This window comes from Elephantulus edwardii, unplaced genomic scaffold, assembly GCF_000299155.1.
Source record: "Elephantulus edwardii isolate Elephantulus edwardi_28Jun2011 unplaced genomic scaffold, EleEdw1.0 scaffold00064, whole genome shotgun sequence".
In the NCBI taxonomy this organism is placed as follows: Eukaryota; Metazoa; Chordata; class Mammalia; order Macroscelidea; family Macroscelididae; genus Elephantulus; species Elephantulus edwardii.
Genome location: NW_006399814.1, coordinates 3,944,468 through 3,957,734, shown reverse-complemented (window position 1 = coordinate 3,957,734; position 13,267 = coordinate 3,944,468). Strand labels below are relative to the sequence as shown.

Sequence of the window (13,267 nt, the reverse complement as noted above, 5' to 3'; positions counted from 1 at the left end):
CTCTGTTTCCTTCTCCTTCTCTCTCAAGAATGTCTCATTTGAAGAGCCAACTCGATTGACCTCTGTTCATTTTTTGTTGTCTGCATCTTTCTCATGAAGTTTCCCTGCCTAGTGGTCTCCTTCTATCTGGCACATTCTCGTCCGAGATTTCATTCAGTTGGCACTTCCTCTGAGGTCCATTTGATTCCACCTCTGCTGTCCGACGTTGTTAGGGGCTGACGAGTCAGCTAGGTCTCGTACGTATCAACCCTGTGAACAGGCATGAGCTGTGCGCCGTGCTGTCCTGTCCTGTGCCGGTTCTCACCTTGAATACGCTCGAGCCTGTTGTTAAATTCGCTGTGCCGATACATCTGGTGGGGGAGCTTCCTCTCTTTCTCTGACTCTCCCTTCCCAGCACAACCTTTTCCTCCACAGTCTGGCTTCTCCTGACAACTGTGAGATAGAGTTTCACCGCTAACCACAAGTCCTAGTGGTCCTACGGACAGTGAAGCATGCATTTTCTGATTTTATGCACTCCTCACAATCATGGTTATGTTATAAATCATTGTTGCAGTTAGTCTCTCATCCACGTTATAAGGGTCTTCTTCCTCCTCAATAACCTTCTGGTGATGATGTTGGATGCTATCGAGGCAAATATGACGCATAGCTACTCTGTGAATAACAGATCCAAACCTTGTCCAATTCTGTGCCATTCTCATCATCTCTGACACACCTGAGCTCATCGCTGTAGTCACTGGGTCAATACATGTCGTGGAAAGTCTTCCTCTCTTTTGCTAACCTTCCACCTTTCCAGGCACAACGTTCCTTTCCAAATAAAGAGTAGCCTCTTCTAACAACATGCCCAAATTTTGTGAGATGAAGTTTTGTGATCGTCTCTAAGGAACACCCTGGATGCTGCACCTTTCCCAAGATATTTCTCTTTGTTCTTTTGGCAGTCCATGGGAAATTTAGTACTCTTCCCCAATGCCGCAGCTCACAGGCATCCATTATCCTTCTGTTCATTGCTAAGCTCTCAGATGCACAGCAAGTGATGGAAAAGGTCATGGCCTGAATCAGATGCACCTTCGTCTCCAAACTGATGTCATTGTTACTCAGTAATTGTTCTTCTCATACAGGAGAAGACCCTGACTGTAGATGTTCCCAGTGCTGAGATTCTCCTGATCTCTTGATTGCTGGTACAAATGATGTTACTGTGGATTTAATTAAGATTAGTTGTTTACATTTTCAATCTTTTCTGCATCTATCTTGATGTTGCCTACAGGTCCAGTGGTGATAATGTTTGTATTCTTGATGTTCATGTGTAATTCATGTTGAAAAACCATCGTCTTTATTCTTCTGCAGAAGTGTTTCAAGTTCTCCTCAGTTTCAGCAAGCAGGGTTGTGTTATCTGCATGATGCAGGTTGTTGATGCGTCTCCCTCCAATCCTGGTGCCACATTCATCTTCACAGGGTCAAGCTTCTCAAATTATTTTCTCAGAAAATAGATTGAACATGTATGGAGAAAGGTTACCACCATAACCCACATCTTTCTTAATTTTAAACAATGCATTGTTCCCCTTCACTGCTCAGATAACAGCTTTCTGGTCTAGGTACAGATTTAGCATGAGCACAATTAAATCTTCTGAGATTCCCGCTCCACAGTGTTAGCCAAAATATGTTATAAACTACACGGTCAAATGCTTACGCATAGTCAATGAAGCACAAATAGACATTCTTCTGGTATTTTCTGCTTTCAGCCAAGATCCATCTGACATCAGTAATGATATCCCTGGTGTCACGGCCTCTTTTAAATTCAGCTTGAACTTATGGTAGTTCTCTGTCAATGTTCTACCTGTTTTGGGATGATCGTCAGCAATATTTTGCTTACATGTGATAGAAATTACATTGTTCAATAATTTACGCATTCTATTGGATCACTTTTCTTGGGAATGGGAACAACTATGGATCTCTTCCAGCCAATTGCCAGGTTGCATCCTCCAAATTTTCTGGCATAGACTGGTGAGCACATGCAGGGCTGCATCTATTAGGTGAAACATGTCAGCTGATAGCCTATTGATTCTCTGGGTCTCATTTTTTGCCAGTGCCTTCAATGCAGCTTTAACTTCTTCCTTTGTTGTCTCTTAACCATCTGCTACTTCCCTATTTCAGGGCCAGCAAATTCTTGTTCTTACAGTGATTCTGAGTATTCGCTCCATCTTCTTTCGACGCTACTTGAATAATTCAAGATTTTGCCTGTAGTATCTCTCAGTGTTGCAACTAGAGACTTGAACTTAATTTTCAGTTCTTTCAACTTGAGCAACACTAAGTGTGTTCTTCCATTTATATTTTCCAACTCTAGATCTTTGCACACTCCCTTATAATACTTTTCTTTGTCTTCTCTGGCTGCCACTTGAAATCTTCTGTTCACCTCTTTCATTTCAACATCTTATATCTTTGTTTTGATTTCTTGACACTCTAGTCCAATTTTCTGAGTCTCTTCTGATATCAATTTTGGTGTTTTCTTTCTCCTCTTTCTTTGTAATGACCTTTTGCTCTCTTCAGGATGGTATAACTGATGTTTCCCACAATTTAACTGCTCTTCAATCATTGGTGTTCAATGCCTCAAACTGTTCTTAAGATGATTTTCAAAGTCAAGGATAGGCTCAGGCCATTTTAAAAAAAATTGTTTTGGACTTGATTTTCTTCTGCTTCTATTTGAACTTGTTCCTGTATATTCTACCACAGTACTGACATGGTTTTGACTGCTGATATTGAGCTTCTCCAATGATTTTTTCATTCTGTGTCAACCAGGTGAGGTCCATGTGTAAAGTTTATAAAAAAACGTATTTGTGAAAAATAAAACATTGAGTGTAAAAATTTAGTCTTTTGATTTCTGACATCATTTCTGTCACCAAGTCCATACTATCCAATCACTATTCCTTTCTTGTTGCTTCCAACTTTGCATTCCAGTCACCAATTACCATTTGTGCATCTTCACTGTACATTCAGTCAATTGCAGACTGCAAAATTTGGTAAAATTCCTCCATTTCCTCCTCTTTGGCTTTAGTTGTTGGTGTGTGATTTCCTTGTATGTGTATGTATAATAATCCTATCACTCACAGCATTGTACTTCAGGATAGAACTTGAAATTCTCTTTTAAACTATGAATGCAATACAATTCATCCTCAATTTTTCACTCCTGGCATAGCAGATCATGAGATTCCCTGATTCAAAGTGGGCAATGCTAGTCCATCTCACCTCACTAATGCCTAGAATGTTGAGGTTCATGAAATCTATTTCATTTCATACATCTTCTAGTTTTCCTATATTTATACTTTGCAAATTCCACTTGGCAATTATTAAAGGACGCTTTCAACTATTTTTCCTCATTTTGATCAACTTCCAATCGAAACTCTATCACTTCTTCTATAGCTACTTGTGTTCCTCTATTTTTCATAGTTTTCAGAGCCCCATTATGTCAGAAATAAATGGCCAATCATGCCTCCTAGTTTGTCTTAAGCTGAGGCCTTGTCTGAAATCTGCTCACCATGGGTGACCCTTCTGGCATTTGAAATACTAGTGACATAGCTTACAGAACCACAGCAACTCACATTACCCCAGTACAGCAAGCTGACAGACAAGCACTATACTTATAAGAGCAAATTATAAACAGGCAAACATATACACACCAAGCTATAAAGTAATTGTTGTGGTTTTTAGGTGCATTGAGTCAAGTTCAACTCATAGAGACCCTATGAACAAGAGATCTTGTCCCATCTTGTACCATTCTTATCATCTCTTACACATTTTAGACCATTGCTGCTGCCGGTCCATCCCATTGAGGGCATTCTTTTCTTTCACTGCCCCTTCACCTTTCTAAACATGATGTCCCTCTCCAAGGAATGGCCTTCTGTAGCAATATGCTCAAAGTATGTGAGACAAAGCTTTATCGTCTTTGCCTCCAAGAAACATTCTGACCACACCTTCCCCAAGACACATCTGTTTGTTCTTTTGGAAGGCCATCACACATTCAGTGCTCTTCTCCAGCACCACAGCTCAAAGGCATCAATTATTCTTAACCTGCTCGGTACCAGCAGTCAGGAAATAAGAACGCACATTGCACCGGGAAATATGCAGCTGGGAACCTCTCCAAAATTACTGAGGAGTAATTATGTCAGTTTGAGGGCTAAGGTGTGTCTGATTCAAGCCATAGTCTTTCAGATTACTTGCTATGCATCTGAGAGCTAGACAATGAATAAGGATGACAGAAGAAGAATTGATGCCTTTGAGCTGTGGTGCTGGAGAAGAGCACTGAACATCCCATGGACGGCCAAAAGAAGAAATGAATGTGTCCAGGAGAGGGTGCAGCCAGAGTGCTTTTTGGAGTCAAGGATGATGAGGCTTTTCCTCATGTACTTTGGGCACGTTGCGGGGAGGTGCTATCCCTTCGAGAAGGACATGATGCTGGGAAGGATGGAGAAGAGGAAGATCAGTGAAGGAGAGGAAGATCTTCAACCAGATGGGTTTATGGAGTGACAAGAGCAATGGGCTTTTGGGTGTCAGAAAGTATGAGGATGGCACAGAATGGAACAGGGTTTAGATCATTTGTTCATGGCGTGTCTATGAGTTGTACTCGGCTCAGTGGAACCGAATAACAACAAGAACATCTTTATTCATTCTCCAGCTCTCAGAAGTATATCAAGTGATGGGAAAGTCCATGGTCTAAATCAAGTGCACCTTACCCTCAAATTGGCATCCCTGTTCCTCAGTAATTTGGAGAGGTTGTTGACAGCTGACCTGCTCAGTACAGTATGTCTCCTGATCTCACTGCTTGTACCACGGATATCGACTCCAGATCCAGGAAGATGAAATCTCATTCATCATTTCTTTTTTTTTTTTTTTGGGGGGGGGTGGGGGGGACAGGGGCACGCGCGGTGTGCGTCGAGGGGAACCTGGGCTAGCACGCCAAGCCAGTCGGCCAGAGCGCTGAAGGTCGCGCGCAGAACGCCACCGCCTTGCCACCCCACTCATCCATCTCATTCATCATTTCAATCTTTTCTCCAACTACCATGATGTTATTTATCAGTCCAGGGGCAAACAACATGTAAATCAGCCCCCAATACAATGAACTGAGAGACGAGTGTTACACCTGTAAGAGAAATCAGGTAAACAGGTTTCATGGTGCAGGCCCAGCTGTGGCCACGGTGCCGTGACAGGACGAGGCCCAGGTGAGTGCTGGAGCTTCTGACCGAGGCCTGTGGCCTTCAAAGCAGAGTATCCTCCCAGGTATTAAGATCATAGCAATGGGTCAGCTGCATCTGCAATGTCAGTGCTCTCCACAAGGCTCTAGGGCCATAAGTCCGAGGGTTCTCAGAGACAGGTGGGGTTGAAACTGCTTTTTTTCCAAGTTCCAGCTCCCTGCTAAGGTCCACGAGCTTAACAGGACTGGAGTGGGGAATGACCCGCTACTTTACCAGTAACGGTGTCCTTCTCCCAGGCCTGACCCATCCTGACAACATGTCTAATGTTGTGAGAAGAACTCTCACCATGTTCATTCTAAGGCATATTTAGGATGCAGTTCCTCTATGAAATATCCATTCATTGTTTTGGAATTCTATGACCTATTCAGCAGCACTCAAATGTACCAGAATCGACATCTTACACAAGGTCAGAATCGTCTGTTTCTTTCCCCAGATGCCCGTGCGGCTCTCGTTCCCCTCTGGACTGCTAGTCTCAGAGAGCTTCAGGAAGCACTTGGGAAATTTAAGTTATTAGAACAGAATCAGATGCAGAAACAAACCTTGAAAGCAGAAGGTCTGTGGAATATAAACAAATTTAAGGAGGTAGAACTCACAGGAAGGGACCAGAACTTTAGGGATGTGGGTTAACCGAAAAGGACTTTCTGGCCTCAACACAATGCACTCATCAATTTAGAACTGATTCACGGAGAGCCCCGGTGGGTGTCCAGGAGGCTATGGGATTCTCAGAAGGCGAGTGTCCATCTCTGTCACTAATGGATTCAAAATGCCAGCGTGTGGCCCTCGGAGAGCAGCGCGCCTCCCTCCACGTGACACAAGCAGCTCCCTGAAGGACTTCAGGACTTATAATTGCCTTTTCCTCTAAATTAAGTATAGCTAGCTTGAAGAGACTTTGTGTCCAGAAAGCTGACTGGGGACAAATTTGTCTCTAATCTTTGTTCCTGAAAATTAAATTAGTACAATTATTATCTCAGGATTGCTTCTCAGGTCCCACCTGTCTCCTTTAAAATCCACATAAATACAAACTGCCCTGAGCACTTTTAAAAAGCAGCTGAAGGTTCCACGTTTCCCCTGGTTGGGGTTGTATGTGATCACACACTCTGAGATAAGAGGCCAACCCTGTGAAGGTACAGACTATCTCTTGTCCTGAATATAAAAGAGAAAACAAACACATGTCCTAAAGGAGCTTTGAGCATCATGCTGTATCATACGGGCGTCTTCCTGGTGGCCTACCTGGGACTGAATCGCTGGGTCTGGATGACAGTGAGTAGCGAAGGGTCCACCACAGCAGCTCAAAGATTTCGTCCTCAGCAAAGCCGAAGAGCGGCTGCTGATGGCAACCAGGCAGACGTGCAGACTGTCAGTCCATCAACAGCCCTTTGACAATTGGTTTCCAATCACAAAATTCTGGTCAGCAAATCTTCATGAATCCTGGTAAGCACATAAAAGTACTATTGGTAGCAAGACTTTACATACTCATTATTACTCTTTTCCTCAAAAAAAATCACTAGGTAAGTTATTTTCTTCTTCAGGAGACCCAAAAGTGCTCATGGTCGGGCCTGAGAGGTGAGTGGCTGCACAGAGGTGGACAGCGTGATCTTCCCGCTCTGAGGGGAGGACAAAGTCTCTATGGTCATAACTGAAGTCATGCCTCAGCGAATGAGGAGGGAAAGAGAACTGCGAGTGGACTGGCAATGTCAGAGATGCGACACCGAGTCTGCGGGTCACCGTTGAGGTCCTGACTCAGGTAGAGAAGAGGGAGATGCGGATGGATGCCCAGTGTTGGTGGTACTCGGCCTGTGCACTGCTCACTCCTCTCCCAGCAAGCACCGGGACAGTTATAGTGCACGCTGTCCCAGGCCTTTTCCACACGTTGTCTCCTCTTCTCTTTGTAACAGTGCTCACAAGCACTTATTAATTTGTTCATTTTTAATAAGAAGAAGCAGACACTGAGAAAATGCCTTTCCAGCCTGAGGTCCCATCATTAGCAAACGCTGTCCCAGAGGCGTGTTCACTCTGGGCTCTGTGATGACAAGGCTTGTGTCAGAGCTCTCTGGTGCCTGTATTCACACCCACGAGTCAAAAAGCAGATTAAAAGCTGTGTGGTAACTTCCTGAAGGTTCCTCAGACACAATAAAGCTCTCAGATGCTGCATAAATGAAACACATTCTTGTTATTGTTAGAGGCTTTTGGCTAGTTCTGACTCGTGCTGTTATTAGGTGTTGTGGGGTCAGCTATGGCTTCTGTTACCTCTTACTGACCCTATGGAAACGGGACGAATCAGTACCGGCTCTCGGGCCACCCTCATAATCAGTGCTGTGCTGGAAGCCACCATGCCAGCCACACACCACTCTATCTGACTGAGGTTCTCCTTTCTTCTTCTTTATTTCTGACTATTAGCAAGCTCCGATAGATCAGTGGGAAGGAGTTATACTAGCAACCCAAAGGCAAGCAGCTCAAATACACAGGCAAACTAGAAGCACTAAGGGATAATCTCCTCCTGAGAAATGATAACCTCTGAAAACCTTGTGGAGGGTCAGCTCTGAGCCAGTTCCAATTCAACAGTTCAACAGCGATGAGCAACAACATCCACTTGACCAAATACAGTGTCCTTTTCCAAGAACTGGTCTCTCCTAAAACATGCTTAATGTATGTGAGACTGAGTCTCACCATTCTCACATCCAAGGCTCATTCTGGCCACTCCTAATACAAATTTCTTTATTCTTTTGCAGTCTGTGATGTAGACAATATTCTTTGACCAAATCACAGCTCAATCATACCAATTCTTTTCAGTCCTCCTTATCCATTCCTAGCTTACACATGCACATTAACTGATGGAAAGTAGCCCCATTTAGGTGAGACAGATTAGAAACAGCTACAAAGAGAATCAGGGCCCTGGACTACATATCAGAAAAAATGACCACAAGGTAATACAATGAAATGCAGGACAGCAGAGGAGCACAGGAAATAGACAAAGAATGTCTAGCCTTCATCATAAAGTCAAACAAGAAACTTAAAGAACTGGGATAAGAAAATAATTGAAGTCTTGAAATAAAAGGTATGAAGTCATAGGTAAAAAAGCAAAACACAAAACTGGAAAGCTACACAAAGCAGAAGAAACCACCCTTAGAGCCACCATAAAGAAAGTATAACATGTTAAATATAAAACCTGTTCTATGGGGAAAGCAGATTACCAGAAATGATGAACCATTAAATTGTCAACATATTTCTGAACAGGAACCAAAAATCTTGTGTAATAAAGTCTTCAACGTGCTGAGGGAAACTAGTGACCTACAATGCTTTACTTCGTTAAATACAGGGGACAAACAAATAAGCAAAAATTGAGAAGACCTTCTAAAAATGTGCTTCAGAAAGACAGAAAATGAATATACAAGTAAAGCATGAGCTACAAGAACAAGTATTAACCAGACTTCAGTGAGATGTGGATAAACATAAGCCAACTAACTGATAATTTGTGAACATAAAGTGTAATTGTATATTTGTCTTTTTTAAATATTGGGGAGACTGGATTATAAACTTGGATGAGGAATACGAGATTAGTGTTGAAGTCTGGATGTCTTTGTATCATTCAAAAGAGTTGAGTTATGAACTACCTTTAATGTTTCTAATTTTAAGTAGATATTACAGAAGGCTACATACATTCCATGTTCCAATTGTTAAACAATGTTTGTTACTGATTTTCCTCATTTCCAGTGACTTCAAATCTGGGCTCTACCATTACGCTGCTATAACTGTCCTCTTTGTTCAGTGTTCATAGGGTTTGCAAAGGCCTCTTATTTAGGAAATAGATGGCCCATCCTGCTTCCTAGTCTATTGTAATCAGGGAGCTCCACCAACACCTGCCCACGATTGGAAACCTTTATGGCATTTGATAAACCAATGGCACAGATTTCAGTATCACAACAACCTCTAATTATCTTAGTACAGCAAACTGACAGACAAGTGCTGCACCACTTAGAACAACATTCTCTCCAAACACAATTAATACCAGTCCCATGAGCCAAATCAACTTTTAAATACAAAGGTTCACCCACCAGATCCTGTTTGCCCATACAAGAAGCTTTCCACTCACAGCTGAATGTCAATGAAATAAAAAACAGTTAATCAGCTTACACTGGATTGCTAACACAATCAGAAATGCCCAAATAGATTACACCCTGCTTTCAAGTAAATGAAAAACACTTACTAGTGAAGCAGGAGTGGCCTCCACTTCCCAAACAACATGCTTCTGGAAACTCTGTGAACTTTGATAAATGATGATAGTTATAGAAAGGCTTCAGATCTTTTGTTCAAGAGTTTCTATGAGTCGTGCTCAACTTGACAACAATCAACAACAACAATGACCCTCCAGGATCCAACTGCACCAAGCTGGAGGTTCACCACATACTGTAGACATGTTGTTGTTGTTATGTGCTGTCGAGTCACTTGCGACTCATAGCGACCCTATGTACAACAGCCCTAATTGTTAGGAGGTGCTATTCCTTTGAGAAGGACATGATGCTAAAAGGGTGGAGGGTCAGTAAAGAAGAAGACTGTCAACCAGGTGGATTCATGTGGTGATTACTACTATGGCCTTTTGTGTGTTGGGAAGTGTGAGGATGGTACAGGACAGACCAAGATTCAGATCTTTTGTTCTTAGGGTCACTGTGAGTCATGCTTGACTTGACAGCACCTAACAACAACATTACAGAAGGCCGCTGTGTGCTGTCAAGTTGGTACCAACCACAGGGGACCCTCCAGAGGTTTTTCAGAGGCAGTTAGTTAATCATACAGGAGGAGATTGCCCATTTTATCCTGAGGGGCTGTTGGTGAACTTGAATCTTGCACCTTTGTATTGGCAGCACAATTCTTTACCATCCCTCGAGAGCTCTGGTGGCCTAGTGGCAAGATTCTGAGCTATAATCCCAAAGGCACATGGTTTGAGGACACCAGCTGCTCCACAGGAGAAGGATGGACAACCTCCTCCTGTTCAATTCACTGCCTCTGAAAACCCACCAGAGGGCCAGCTAGGAGTTGGTTTCAACTGTACAGTACACAAAAACAACAGCAATATTATAGAAGAGGAAGAAAAGAAAAAGATGAATGTCAGAAGGGACTAAATATTGCACTAGAGTGCTGAGAAGCCAAAGCAAAGGAAAAAAAATCAAGAAGTTAACAAACTTTAAGCAGATAATAAACTGAGGTCAACTTGTCTGTGCCAAATAAAATAGAAACAAGTGGCCTGGGAACAAAGCTAAAGTAGATTAGAGCACTTGTTTAGATTACTGGAATCAGCCCACCAGAAGTGAGAATTTGTTTAAAACAAACAAACAGAAACTGGCAAGACAGCAGGCACAAGATTAACAAGTCAGGGCCGTCATCTTCTTCCCTGCATCTCTTGATTCTTAATATAGTGTTTGCCTGGAGTTGAGAGTAAAAAACTTTGTTCACTCAGATTTCATACTATCATCACAAGTCCGCCTTTCCCATTGAGAGTAGAGGAGTTAGTTTCAGACCTAAGCTCTTCCATTATCTGGTAATAAGTTGCTAGACATCCCCAAACAGCCCGAGGAATCAACAATATTACTTTCCTTCCCAGTACTACTATCACAGAACATGTCATGCAGGGTCTATCTTCAAGGTATTTGAATTACCCTAGAATTTGTAGACACATAAAACTTGAAACTCTGAGAAGTTCTTCTTAAACCGTGTGATGAAAGAACAGGTTTTTTGTTTTCTAATTATCAAATTCTTTGTGTACCAGTATGTGTTCTTACTGTCCATGTTCAGTACTTATTTTACCACACAACTTTGAAAGGATCCTGGCTTGAGTATCCAAGCAATGTGACTTATGAGTTTAAAAGAAAACAAAGTAAAAAAAGAAGTTAAGGAGCTGAACAGAATATGTCAAAGGGCAGCATGGGAAGACAAAGCAAAGTACTACAATGGAATGTGCAAAGAGCTATAGTCAAATCAAAAAGGCTGAACTGGCTTGACATTTCTTAAGCTGAAGGAGCTGAAGAACAAATTCAAGTCTCAAGGTGTAATACTTAAGGATGCTGTGGGCAGAATAGTCAGTGATCCAGGAAGCATTAAAAGAAGATGAAAGAAGTGTACAGAGTCACTGTACCAAAACTGGCTGACAAAGAATTTTAAGAAATAGCATATGATCAAGAGGTCATGGTGAAGAAGGAGGTAGTACAAGCTTCTCTGAAGGAATTGGCAAAAAACAAGGCCCCAGGAATTTATGAAATGCCAGTTAACGTATTTCAGCAAACAGATGCAGCCTTGGACGTGCGCAGCAGGTTGTGGCAAGAAATCTGGAGAACAACCACCTGGCCAACTGACTTGAAGAGAACCATATTCATTCCCATTCCAAAACACGGTGATCTGATAGTGTGGAAATTATCAAATGAATCATTAATACCACATACAAGCGAGATCTTATTAAAGAATATCTGAAAACTCCTGGGAGAGCACATCTACAGGCAACTGCCAGCAGTGCAAACCAGATTTAGAAGAGACCATGGGACTAGAGACATCATAGTTAATGTTAGATGGATCTTGGCTGAAAGGAAGAGAGTACCAGAGGAATGTGCATCTGCATTTCATTGGCTATGCTAAAGCATTTGACTGTGTGGATCACAACAAATTGTGGCAGACTTTGAGAAGAATGGGAATCCCGGAATTCTTAATTGTGCTCAAGCAAAACCCATATTTGGACCAGGAAGCAGTCATCAGAATAGAGTATGGAAACATTGTACGGTTCAAGATCAATAAAGGAGTGTGTCAGGGATACATCCTATTTCCATACCTTTTTAATCTATATGTATAGGAGATCATTTGGGAGCTAAGCTTCATGAGGAGGAATATGGCATCATGATTGGAGGACAAATCATTGACAAATTGTGTTCCACAAATGATGCAACCTTGCTTGATGAAACTGAGGAAAGTCTGAAGAATTTGCTGGAGAAAGTCAAGGACTGCAGCCTTCATTGAATCTCAACATCAAGAAAACCAAGATTCTCACCACTGGGCTAAAAGACAGCACCCTGATAGATGGACAAGAAATTGAGATTGTTGACAGTTCCAGCTTGCTTGGCTCCACAATCAACACTCTTGGCACCTGCAGTCAGAAAGTCAAAAGACAAATTGCCTTGGGAAAATCTGCTGTCAGGAAACTCTCCAGAATGTTTAAGAGCCATGACGTCAGTCTAGAAATGAGAGTACACATGGTCCAGGCCATGGTCTTTGCAATCACTTGCTATGTATCAGAGGGTTGGACAATGGATAAGAATGACAGAAGAAGAATCAATGCTTTTGAGTTGTGAACTTCCAAAGGAATAAACAGATTCGTCCTGGAGATGGTGAAACCAAGTTGCTTCTTGGAGATAAGTATTTTGAAGCTCTGTCTCACATACTTTGGGCATATGGTCAATAGGGACCAGTCCTTGGAGAAGGACATCATGCCTGCAAAGGTGGAGGGACAGCACAGGAGAGGAAGACCCCAGATGGGATGGATTGACATAGTTACTGGACCAATGGAGGTAGATGTGTCTGAGTCAGTGAAACTGGCTCAGCATAGAGCAGGGTTTAGAGCTATTTTCTATAGGGTCGCTCTGAGTCTCAGATGACTGGACAGTACATCACAACAATAACATGTTAAATATTGGTTGTAATTATATGTGGGGAATGATGGAATGAGAGTACAAACAGGCTACTATGAATGAAAATGAGAAGATATAAGCTAAGAGGCAGAAAAATTTGGTAAAAAGACACAAAATCTGATCATAGCAACGAATCTATAAACATCAGTCATTACGGCAAAATAATCAGAAAATATTGAATATGTCAAACATGGATACAAGTCAAAATGCAGGATTAAAGAAACAACTTCTTTAATTATCTGTTTTAAATAAGATACTCTGGAGACTAAGGAACATCTGATACAGGCCATGGTCTTTGCAATCACTTGTTATGCATCAGAGAGTTGGACCATGACTAGGGAGGATAGAAGGAGAATTGATGCC

The 13,267-nt window shown here is 42.1% G+C and overlaps 1 pseudogene; it reads left to right on the top strand.

Annotated features, from left to right (window-relative positions):
• Positions 1–6,434: 6,434 nt before the first annotated feature.
• The window catches only part of LOC102853189, a 15,391-nt pseudogene continuing 8,558 nt past the window's right edge, over positions 6,435–13,267 (top strand).